The 13,140-nt window shown below is 36.4% G+C and overlaps 1 pseudogene; it reads right to left on the bottom strand.

The window, feature by feature from the left end:
• Positions 1–4,563: 4,563 nt before the first annotated feature.
• The window catches only part of LOC109021109, a 28,459-nt pseudogene continuing 19,882 nt past the window's right edge, over positions 4,564–13,140 (bottom strand).

The following is a 13,140-nucleotide window of genomic DNA, read 5'->3' as shown; positions in this document are numbered from 1 at the left end:
TGCATAATACCACTTTATATTCTCCTTTTGAAATTGTTTATAGACATAATCTATTTACTCCTTTAGATTTAATGTCTTTATCTGTTGACAATAGGAGTAACTTGGATGGATGTTCTCAAATTCTTGAACAAATTAATGATAATGCATATGAAATCAATGATAATGTTACTAACATTTTTCCGTTTGATCCAGGTGGAGATTTGAGGTCGAATCCTTTTGAGGAGAGGGGGAATGATGGGAACCAAGGTGGGCCTAGTCTTAAAGATACGTTGCAAGTTCCAGATAGGCCAAATACAAGTGAAAGGGCTTAAATGATGAAGATTCAGCTTTGATTCATTTGATAAGCTATGAAAAGGGCAACAAAACGACTTAAAAGCCATAGGGACTTGAAGACTTTCAACTTATTTAATTCTTGTAAATGACTTATTTCATTAGTTTATAGTAATTGAGTTTATTATGGAAAGCATTTAAGGGGGCCTATGCAAGGGCATGTTGGAAAATTTATTATTTTATTGAACTAGGGTTAGGGCTACTATAGCCGAATACTGTAGCGCCGTACAGTAGCCGCGTCACTATTCACTCAGGGGTATTTTTAGAAGATGGGGCATTATTTTTGCTAGGGTTTTAATTAAGTTTTAGTTTAAATACACTTTGTTGCCTCATGTTAAGTAGTTTATGAAGTTTATGAAATTTGATGAATTTATTCATTGTGAGTTGAGTTTTACTCATCTTGTTCTTAATTGAACTTTTGAACTTATTAAATGTAAATCACAACCTTTGTGGCGTTCCTCCTTTATAATCTGGGTTCTTGAGACGGGTTCTTCAACGGGTCTAGATTTTAATATAATCTAGGTTCTTGAAACGAGTTCTCATCGGGTCTAGGTTTTCCATCCATTGACTTGAATTTGGCTTTCTTGGGGAGTTTTCAAATTGACTGTGGGTTCAAGGGATTTCATTCCCGCGGGTTCATATCATTTACCGTCTAAAGACTTCATTGTAAGCACCCTTTCTCTAGGATCTCTATATAATTATCATAGAGTGCACAGTGATGAAGTTATGCATTATTCAATTATGCCATATCAAGATCGACGTCTCTAGATACCACTTGTTATACACCCCACAGTTTGAATAGAACCAATCGTAATGGATGCATGTAAATCGATGGAAGCAATAGAAATGGAAATGAAAGCTACTTCATATATGTTATAATTACACAGGGTATTCGAGGTACCCCAACCTCCAGGAAATCAAACAAGTTCTTCAAGGTTCTAGAATACCCACCACAACCGACTACCTCTCGTACATATACTGGAAGGGACCCCTAATTGGACAACGACAAATAAGGTCCTGGGCTAGACTAAGGCAAATAACTAAAGCTGATAAAATCTGGGCTAACATTACAAATTTAGCCCACCAAAACAAACTCAGTAACTTAGCCAAACAACAAAGAAGACAAATTTACTAAAGGCCCATCAAGCATGCCCATGTTAATTAGGTTCATTACATCTTGGAGCTTTGTTAGCCTCAAGACCCTTTATGAGAAAATAAAAAATCAAAAGGAGAGAGAGAGAGAGAGAGCACGATGGGAGAAGATATATAGAAGACAAAGGGAGAAGAGAGAGATAGGGGCTTACAAAAAGAGAGAGAGGTCGTGCGGTGGGATTTTGAGAGAGGTTGTGTTGCGAGGGGGAGCTGCGCCTAGGGTTTCAGTGCGAAGAGGAAATGAAGAATCCGATGAGGGGGTTTGAATTCGAAAGCTCGAGGGTTTTAAGTTGTTACCACGTAAAATGGCACCGTTTTACCATATAAAAAAGACGCCGTTTTACATGGACTATGGGCTGGGCTGACGTTTTGGCCCTTTTGGGTTGGCCTATTGGGTTTTTTTTTCTAAACCCTAATTCAAGCCCTAAAGGCCTAATCTAGATCCTAAATCAATTTTAATCTATGTTCTAACCCTAACTTTTTTATTTATAGTTTTTATAATTCTTTTATCACTTAATTTTAATTGTTAGTATTTATTATTAACAATTATTATTTAACTAGTGTCTAATTACATGTTATTATACTAAAATATTACATGTTATTAACTCAATGTAATACTTTATACTAATTTCTAACTTATAAGTTATTCCTATAGTATTTAATAGGCTATTAGTATTATAGACTTGTACTATAGTATTTAATTACATGTTGTTCTACAAAGTATTACATATTACTATATTAGTTTCTAACTTAATTAATATACTAGACTTAGTATTCTATGTTTAATGTTATTATACTAGTGATTATACATTAGTATACATGTTATTATACATTAGTTATTATATATTAGTATTACATGTTATTATATATTAGACCATTGATTATTATACATTACTATTATATGTTAGTAGACTTTAGTTATTATACATTACTATTACATATTATTATACTTTAGTTATTATACATTAGTATTACATGTTATTATACATTAGTATTACATATTATTATGCATTTTAGTGTTTATACATTAGTATTACATGTTATTATATTTATACATTAGTAATTTAGTGTTACATGGTAGTAATTTTTTAATAGTATAATGTTTACATATACTAAACTATTATTAGTTAATTTAGTCTATATATATTATAGTATAAATATATTATTTTATAATAATTAGCTCATGCTAGTATTTTAGCTAACTATATAAGATATAGTTATATAAAATTTATATGATTAATACTTTAGTTATTATACATTAGTAATTTAGTATTATATGGTAGTAATATTGTAATAGCATGATGTTTGAATATACTAAACTATTATTAGTCAATTTAGTCTATATATTATAGTATAAATATATTATTTTATAATAATTAGCTTATGCTAGTATAGTATTGAGTTTAACTAACTATATAAAATTTATTTGATTAATATATAGAAATATATATATTTTTATAAAATATGTACAATATCAAAGTCGGAGTTGCAAGCGGAGTTGGAGTTGGAGTCTCGGAGTCAGATCGGAGCAGAGTCGGAGTCCAACTCCGACTTCCCAAGGAAAAAAGGCTCCAACTCCGATTCCGACTCGTCGGAATCGGATTTTTGCTTAGCCCTAGTAGTCAAACTAAAGTTTTAAATTTCGTTCCGGTGATGATTCCAATTTAAAAGGAATGTTAGTTACCGTGTTGAATTGAGTTGTTTAGGATGTTTTTGTCGAGGAAATGATGAGCTGGGTGCTTTCAATTCTGAAGTGGTTTGAGTTGAGATCACAAAGTTGGTCTGGTTCAGAGGGAATGTTTGCTTTGGTTCTAGACGAGATCCGGATAAAAAGATCTAAGATTTTATTCTGCTTCGTGTGTCCTAGACATGAAGTTATGATTGGATGCCAAGAGTTTGTGCTCGAGACACTAAAATATATGCTTATAAACCGACAATACGACATTAAAAAACCAAAGTTATGGAGTGGCCTTCTTTAGGAATTTTGCAACAAAACAAAAGCTATACTATACAAGCAGATTTAGGAAAGAAGTATTGTTATTCAATTACACTTCCATCCAATATACACCAAAACCAAAATCAAAACCAACTGCCCAATTGAGCTATATAAATATAAATATATATATATATATATTGATATCAGTAAATTCACACAAATATAACAACATCAAATATCAAACATCAAAGCATCACTGTCGATGGCAAAGAATCACTAAGCTGCGGGCATGGGATTAGCAAAACAGGAAGCTCCATAGGACCATAAGTATGGTGGAGGGACTCAATTAAACATGGGCAGAGTTGTGGGGCTTGCACTGAGTTGGAAGGGGTGAGGGGTGAGAATTAGGAGCTCCTGCGCTTGGAATTCAATGGGGTGGAGTTGGTACCCCATAAATTTGACCATTGTTACGGACTTCCTGTCTACCTTTGGCTCTGCCCAAGAAATAACACCCAAAACCAAGTTGTATGCAGAAGAGAATCAAAGGCACCGAAATCACCATCACCATACCCATTTGATCTTTTTGCCTTTTATCTTCGATCCTCAAGACCCCTGAGTTCTTCTAGGATGTTAGAGATAGACATGGAGAGATAGATAGATTTGTTGTGTTCCCTTGGGGAATAGACAAGAGGGAGTAAAATACTAAACAGAGGTTCCAGAATCTTTCCAGAGTGCAAGCCAGATTGTAAAATGCTTTTGCCAACGGTAGGCATAACTTTCGAGTTTCTAAAAGATCAGTTTTTTTTGGCTAATCACAACAGCACAAAATGGCTTTGGCTGGTTGAGTAACAGTATAAAATGGCCATTTTGTTGTCGCTTTCAGGACAACCGAACTAACTTGGGGAAATTGGAGTTGCGTATTAGTAATTTTCTCTTTAAAATCTTGCAACATCGTTTGTTCCAACTGTAATCGATTGGTTACTCATAAAAGCAGGCAAAGATCCCCATAGTTTGGAGACGGGGGTAGAAGCCTGATATAGGAGTAAAGGGGGGGGTATCATGTTCGTGGTAGAAAACCAAATTCCGAAATAGTCTCCCATATAAAATAATTCGAACTAGATGTGCTACTTCTATAAAATTCAAAGGAAAACATAAGGATTTCTAAAGTGCATTAAACTTCTGCAAAATAAACATGAAAAGTCACCTTAATGATCTGACATATATCTAGCATGCATATTCTCGAGGCACTAAGCTCACCATGCCTATATATATATGGCATAGAGACTTCTGTGTGAAATCTTGTTATACAGGTACCATGGTTTTGAAACATTTTTATGGTACAAATCCATACCTTCACAACTATTAAAACCCCATTAGTTATCTGGTACATATGTTGATATATCATTTCACTCTATAAACACACATTTTGTAGAAACTTAAACGCAACTGTGATTGATGATGAGGCAAATTCAATATCACGATGATTGACACGATTATATAGCAAGACAAGATACTATTCATCTTCCTTCTCCAATAATATCAGTGACCATCGATTTGGTGACATTCATAGGTGAGGGCGTTGGATCAGTTGGGCTCACGTCAGCTGTGTTGCCATCTTGGTTTTTCTGCTGTCTGTTAATACTACTCGAGGCAGTTAACACGGTATCACCTTCATCTAAAAAGTTGCTTGTGATGTCTTTGAAATCCAAATCTGTTAAATAACTTGGTTTTGTTGTAACAGTGCCCACTTCAATATCTCCAGTAAGCATGGCAACAACACGTGACATGGGGGCCGCATCATTGGTGATGCCTGAGTGCACAAAAGAGCCACTCCTATCACTCTAGTTGCCTCATTTTCATCAAACTCCAGTAATTTAGGATCCACCAATCCCAAAGCTTGGTTATGTTCATGAAGAGTCCATGCCTAGAAAACGTAATGGCGATTATCTCAAGAAAAAACAAATATATATCAATTACATAGTAATTTGAGAGAAAGAGATTCATTTTCTATACCCATTCAAGCAGATAAATCTTTTCAGTATCCAAGCTATTGTCTGAGTTTGGCCTCCCACTGAGGATCTCCAGAGCAACAACACCAAAACCGAAAACGTCTGCCTTTTCTGTTAAGTGTCCACGCATTGCATACTCTGGAGCTAGATAGCCACTAAAAGAGTGAAAATGATTAAAAATAAATTGCTTAGCGAAGAACCCTTGACGATATTTCCATGACTGAGTTAATCAGGAACAATAGGCTCACAAAAGAGAAAGTGTAATGAGCAAATTAAAGAATATATGAACAAATATGCTATAACTTTGACTTGGGGTCTAGTCAACACATTATGTTGGCAAATTTCGTAGGCGTGGTTGGCACGACTGAAGGCTATGCTAACTACTTCTATTTATTTTTGTGTTTCTTGACATTAAGCTTCTGGGTAATTCTAATTATATTTCCTTGGGTTTAAGCGGCTGGATTATTTCCTCAATTTATAAAATTTACCGGACATGGGCCATACTCGCCCAGGATCTTATTTTGGTCATCTTTTACTTTTAGCTCCTCTTTGTTGGATTATGGGAGTTCTAGCATGAAATGTCGAAGAGGCTTCTGTTTGTAAGCCAGTGTGAAGAAAATACATGCCACACTGTTAACAAGGCAGAATTTCATTTGCAAAGGAGTTTAAAATCATACTCTCCTGCAAATCAAAATTCTGCTATGTCCGCGGTTTGGAGGGTATGTCCTCGACATTGGCTTGCAAATATAATTTTTCAGCATAAAAACTAACACCCTAAACACTTAAAAAGGTGCTCACAATTTCAGAGCACTCCACAGACTAGTTTTGTTGTTCTCGTTCTTGCTTATTTTAAAGCCCAAACTATACCCCTCTTGTGCATCATAAAATAATGTCAAACCAACAAACTCTCCCAACCTTTCCCCCAATAAAATCTAACCTAGATATCCTAAAACATATCTGCTAAAGTTGACAATTCCAACAAGCTCAAAGCTTTCTTTTTTGACAACCAAGATTCAATACCTTTTCAATTTGTAAATATATACACTCACTTTTCCCGTGTTTAAAAGTTATAGCAGCAATATCTTCCAATGTTATTGGCCACCATACAACAACTTGTCGGTACCTTGATAAATAACAAATTTTGTCCAACACCAGTCAGATTCTGCAGCGGTTTTTAAAAAAAAATCATGGAATTAAGACCAATGTGATAAGGCGATGGATCCAGCTAAAGTAGTCATTCTTGTTCTCAATTCAATCTATTAGTAGCCTAGATCAGCCATATATTAAAAAAAAACTCTCCAAGCCCTTAAGTTTGTATGTAATGGTTATGCAATCATCCTTATAATAAACTATTTTTCCTTTTCCTTCTCACATTTAGAAAGGGGTTGAAAGTATAGCTTACATGGTCCCAGCTACTCTGGTGCTGATGTGTGTTATCTTATCATCGTATAGCCTTGCCAATCCAAAATCTGAAATCTTGGGGCAAAGTTCTGCATCAAGCAAGATATTACTAGCCTTGACATCTCGATGTACGATTCTTGGCCTTGACTCCTCGTGAAGATAAGCTAGTCCTTTTGCAGTTCCTATGCATATGCTGAACCGGGTAGGCCAATCAATATTCAGGTCATTTTTCCCTGTATAAATAGTGGTTGCCATCTTATAAAACTTCAACAGTTGCGAAGTGGTGGTTAATATTCATAACCTCGAGTAATTTGGGGCAAAAAAATATACGTTAGCTACAATTTTCACCCACTAACTACCGCTTATCATACACTTTGCATCCTAAACTACAAAGGTTTGAATTTGCACCCTAAACTACTAATAGGTTTCCCTTTCTACCTTGAATCAAATCTATCTGTTAAGAGTGAGTAATGTGGATTGGCACAATCTTAATGGTCATGTATTTGAATGGAAGGTACAAAGTGAAACCTATTTAATAGTTTATGGTGCAACTATTTGTAGTTTAGGGTGCAAAATGTATAATGGGTGGTATTTTAAGGGTGAAAAGCGCAATTTTCCAAAACTTTATAGTTAATTAATTTCATCCATGTATAATAAAAACATGAAAATACTCCAGAACGTATAAAAAACGCCTACGATAGTTTTACAAATTTTGAATACCCTACGTACAATGACGGCTTATTCAGCTTCAAATGGTTCAAAAATTTAATGAGATAACAGTAAGACAGTCAACACAAAGCAGTGAAATAAGTATATATATGATTAAAACTTTGGCCTGCATCCACGTTCAAAGCAAGAAATTTCACAATGGATTGATCGAGGTTACAACATAGCTCTAAAGAATTTCAATCATTAAACTCTAGATATAATCTGTGTTTCTCTCCAGGTTTAGCAAGAAACACTACATCCGGCTGTTGAAATAAACCTAAAACTAGACCTGAATGAATTGAATCAAACTGTATAAAGTTGGGCAAGGCAAGAGCTTCTTCCCCACATGACCCCACTAGTTATGAGGTGTATACGGTGACAAACGGGATTCGATGCAAAGGTTAGAACACAGTACGTGTTCTGGCCATAGTATTGAGTGATAGGTGACAAGATCTGAATATATGAATTTATGTTGCGTTTTCCCACAAAACAAACTAAAAGGAGAAATTTTGTACGCTAACAATTCAATGAAAGTAACTTTATTGTGTATAGATATTGTGTATAGAAACCAATTGTATTTTCGACAATTCAATGAAAGTAGGGTTGTCGAGAAGATTATTTCAAAGCTACAAATTGCATTTGTTAGAAGTAGACAAATTTTAAACCCTATGTAATTGCTGATGAATTCGTTGGTGGTAGGCTCAGCTTAAGTAAGCCAAGGGTGCTCAGGAAAAGTGACAAGCTTTGCGCAAGCCTTTTAAACAAAAGTGGGACCCACCATTTAGAAGTAATTTTTTTCAGGTGGGTTCCATTTTTAAAAAAAGGCTTGCATGGGGCTTACACACCCTAGGCCTATACACATCATTTTCCACTCTAGAAATCCATATTCCTTCCGAAGGAATATGATCATGTTAATTTATAATCTTTTTATAATTTGCTTGGGAGATATGGGGGGAGATATGACATTCTTTAATAGCACATTGCATTTCTATTCTTTGGTGTACTTTTCTATACTGGTGAATGGCACTTCTATTCCTTCAGTTAGCTCTCATGGTTTAAGATAGGGTAATTTGTTGTCTTCATTACTTTTCATTATTTTCATGGAACCAGTAGGCAAAATGTTATCAGCAACTGTTGATGGAGATTTTCTCTCAGGCTTTTTTATGGGGGCTAGTGGTCTCAGTGTGCTTAACATTTTTTATGACGAACTAGAGTCACCATCACTTTTTGATGGAAAAAACTTACTAATTACTTAAGGAAATGCCATTTCATTGTGATAAATTGGTGTTGTATGACAGAAAGAGTGAGAAATTTGTAGGCCAGCTTTTTTTATTAGTAAACAAAATCTCATTGATCATAAGAATAGGGAAGAGCCCAAACATAAGGGACATAAGAATAGGACACCTTTAATGTCATTGAGATTGCTAGTACCTTGTGAAATGTTTTTTTCGGTCAAGTCGGATTGGCTTGGGTTATGTCTTGAAGGATAGTAACCCTTTTTTATATGGCAGCCCACACATTGCAACAATGTGGAAAATTGTCTCTGATCATATAGTGAGATGTATTTTGAGGAAAATAAATGATAGAGATTTTGAGGATCTCAAGCGAACGACAGATGAGCTTAAAACTTTCTTTTCCCAACACTTTTCTTCTCCTTTGGGCATCATCTATAAATTTTAATGGGTTGAGTTTTCATGATTTTCATGTCTAGTTTTTGTTACAAAGATACTTTTACAGAGATATTTTCTATATCTAGATAGTATAGCAGATAAATAGATAATGAGTACAGTAAATAGACTCTTTGTGTACAGTAAATAAACTTAACGTGTAAATAGCAGCTAACATGTATAGTAAGACCAACATCAATTAAGCATTGGAATGAGTGCTCGGTTGTAACCCTTTTCTATATAAATGAAGGAAAATAATGGAAAGAGGTATTCAGACCAATCTTGACATGGTATCAACCCCTACTCTGATATTCATCTCTGTGGTCTAAATCCTTCATGTGCGATAGGAGGAATTTTTTTTTCCTCTGTCTCTGCAAGATTTTCTTGCTCTCGATTGTTCATGGTTGCAGAGTCAGAGCTATTTGTGGTGGTTCTTGGCTGTTTCAATTGTTCTCGATGGTGGGTTCGCTTTTTTTGGTGTATGTGATGTCTGTGGTGTCTGTAGGCACTGTCTGTGGTTGGCTGTGTGGCTATCGGCACCGTCTGTGGCTGTCGGTGTTGTTTGTGGGTGGCTGAGTGACCATCAGTCATTTTTGTCATGGTTTGGTTTGCCGTTTGTTTCCTGGCAAGTTCTTCTCTCTCGCGGTGCATGTTTTGTGGTGGTTGGGTCGTTGTGGGACCATCGGCTCTCTCTGTGGCAGACAACAGTTTATGTGGCGGTTGTGAGGTGCTCGGCTTCCTCTGGTTGACGTCGGTGCGGGGTGCACCTTCTTCTCTGCGTGATATCGGGCCTATCGGCACTCTGGTTTGCCAATTCATTTGTGCTGGGCAGGTATCATTACTTGGGCTTATTGTGGGCTTTTTTTTTTTTGGCGTTAACTGGGCTTCATTACTGTTGGCCATCTGTTTCTTATTTTTTCCTTTGTCGTGACTGCCTGAGTTTATTTGATTGGATATATTCCTATTTTCTATGTCACTTTCATCATGTCTATTGAGAATACTATTGTTCGCTTTACTAGAAAGAATTTTCCTACGTGAGAATTTTCGTTTAAGATGTTTTTGAAAGGGAAAGAATTATCAAATCATATTGATAGTTCTGCTAAGGTTTCTACTGATGAAAGAGAATTTGCTAAATGGGAGGTCAAGGATGCCAAGGTAATCTCTTGGCTATTGGGGACCATTGAGTCTCAACTTATGACCAATCTTCGTTGTTTTACTACGACTCAAGCTATGTGGGATTATCTTCACCGTATTTACCACAAAGGTCATAGTGTTCGGAAGTTTTAATTAGAATTGGAAATTAGTACTTACAGTCAAGGCAATTTATCTATCGCACAATTTTATTCTGGTTTTATTAACCTTTGGTGCGAGTATTCTGCCATTGTTCATGCTAAGGTTCCCACTACGGCACTCGCGGCTCTTCAAGCAGTTCATGTTAAGAGTCAATGCGATCAGTTTTTAATGAAGTTTCGACCCAAATTTGAGCCCGTTCGAGCTAGCTTGTTGAACCGTGATCCGGTTCCTTCTTTGGATATTTGTTTGGGAGATTTGTTGAGTGAAGAACAACAATTATCCACTCAAATGGGTATGACTTCTGAGAAGGTCTTTTCTGAGACTATGAATATAGCCTATGCAGCACAAGGGAGAGGGAGGAACAAGTTGCAATATTTCAATTGCAAGGAATTTGGTCATATTGCTCGCAACTGTCCTCAGAAAGTTTGCAACTATTGCAAGAAAGAGGGTCATCTCATCAAAGATTGTCAAGTACGACCTCAGAATCTCCAATCCCAAACTTTTCAAGCTGCTGTATAGTCTTCTTCTTCATCTTCTGCGCCACCTACTGTAAGCTCTGATTCATCTGTTCTCACACCATCATTGGTCTAACAAATGATTGTGTCTGGTTTTATAGCCTTAGGCCTACAAGGTACAGATACTAACTCAACTTCTTGGATTGTTGATTCGGACGCTTCTAATCATATGACTGATAATACGACAGGTCTCCATGGTGTTCATAAGTATAGAGGCATGCAAAATATTCAGATCATTGATGGCAGTACTCTTCCTATTACTATTGTTGGTAATTTGGGCTCTTCATTTGGGGATTTTTTTTGTCTCTCCTGGATTGTCCACCAATTTGATTTCTATTAGACAATTAGTAGATAATAATTGTGATGTTCACTTTTCTCGCGGTGGTTGTCTTGTGCAGGATCAGGTGTCGGGGACGGTGATCGCGAAGGGACCTAAAATAGGATGTTTATTTTCCTTACAGTTTTCTATTCTTAATGTTGTTTCTCTTGCTTATACGGCTACTGCCAATACTAATGAAGTCTGGCATAAGAAATTAGGTCATCCTAATTCTGTTGTCTTTACTCATCTTATGAAACATGGTTTTTTGGGCAATAACAATTCATTTTCTTCTTCTCCTATATCTTTTGATTGTGCTACTTGTCGTCTTGGTAAAAGTAAAATTTTACCTCTTCCTGCACATGGTAGTCGTGCTTCCAACTGTTTTGAGATTGTGCATACTGACGTTTGGGGTGTGAATCTTGTTATTTCTCATGGTTAGTATCGTTATTTTGTGACGTTTAGCGATGATTATAGTCGATTCACCTGGATATATTTTTTTCGTTCTAAAACTGATGTGTTTTCTGTCTTTCAAAAATTTGTTGCGCTTGTTGAGACATAGTTCAATATTTATATCAAAACTTTACGCTCCGACTTAGGTGGAGAGTACATGTCTCACTATTTTCAAACTTTTCTTCAGCAAAAGGAGACCATTTCCCAGCGTTCTTGTCCTTATACTCCTCAACAAAATGGTGTCACTGAGCGTAAAAACCGTCATCTCTTAGATGTCGTTCGTACTTTGTTGATTGATTCTTCTGTACCTTCTAAGTTCTGGGTAGAAGTTTTATCTACTGCTGTCTATTTGATCAATCGTTTGCCTATTACTACTCTAGATTATGATTCTCCATATTTTCGATTATTTGGCATATCTCCTGAGTATCAATCCTTTCATATCTTTGGGTGTGTTTGTTTTGTTCATCTGCCACCTATTGAGCGTCACAAGCTTGCTGCATAGTCTGTCATGTGTGCCTTTATGGGATATAGTCGTACTCAGAAATGATTTGTTTGTTATGATGCTCATGCAAATAAATCCCGAATCTCACGAAATGTGATTTTCTTTGAAAATCAATATTTATTTCAGTCTCAGGTTATTTCTAATCCTCCTATTACTCTTCTTCCCACTTTTGATGATGTGTCTTCCTCTATTAAGCGATTTCAACCAAGTATGGTGTATCATCGATGTCTTTCCCCTTCTTCAACACCCCTTCCATACATTGATCCGTCATCTGATTCTAAGGTTTCTATACCTCGGCAGTCCACCCGAGTTACACATCCACCAGATAGGTATGGTTTTCCTCACATCTCGCTTACTGCCACTCTCGACACTATTTTTGTTCCTCACTCCTACACTCAGGTATCCACCTAAGCGTGTTGGCAGCAGGCCATGCAAGAGGAAATCCAAGCTCTTCAAGATAATCACACTTGGGACCTTATAATTTGTCCATCTGATGTCAAACCTCTTGGTTGTAAATGTGTGTACTCAATCAAGTTTCGAGCTGATGGCTCACTGAACAGATATAAGGCCCGTCTCGTGGTTCTTGGGAATCGACAGGAGTATGGTATTGATTATGATGAAACATTTGCATCTGTTGCCAAAATGACTACTGTGCAGACTATCTTGGCACTTGCCTCATCGCAAGGGTGGTGTCTACTGCAGATGGATGTGAAGAATGCTTTTCTACATGGGGATTTGAAGGAAGAAATCTATATGTCCCCACCTTTAGGCATGTTTGCTACACCTTCCTCAAAGGTTTGTCGGTTATGCCGATTCTTGTATGGATTGAAACAAGCTCCGCATACATGGTTTGACAAA

Source organism: Juglans regia, chromosome 3 (assembly GCF_001411555.2).
Source record: "Juglans regia cultivar Chandler chromosome 3, Walnut 2.0, whole genome shotgun sequence".
Classification (NCBI taxonomy): Eukaryota; Viridiplantae; Streptophyta; class Magnoliopsida; order Fagales; family Juglandaceae; genus Juglans; species Juglans regia.
Note: the sequence above shows the minus strand (reverse complement) of the source record. Positions and strands in the feature narration are given on the sequence as shown.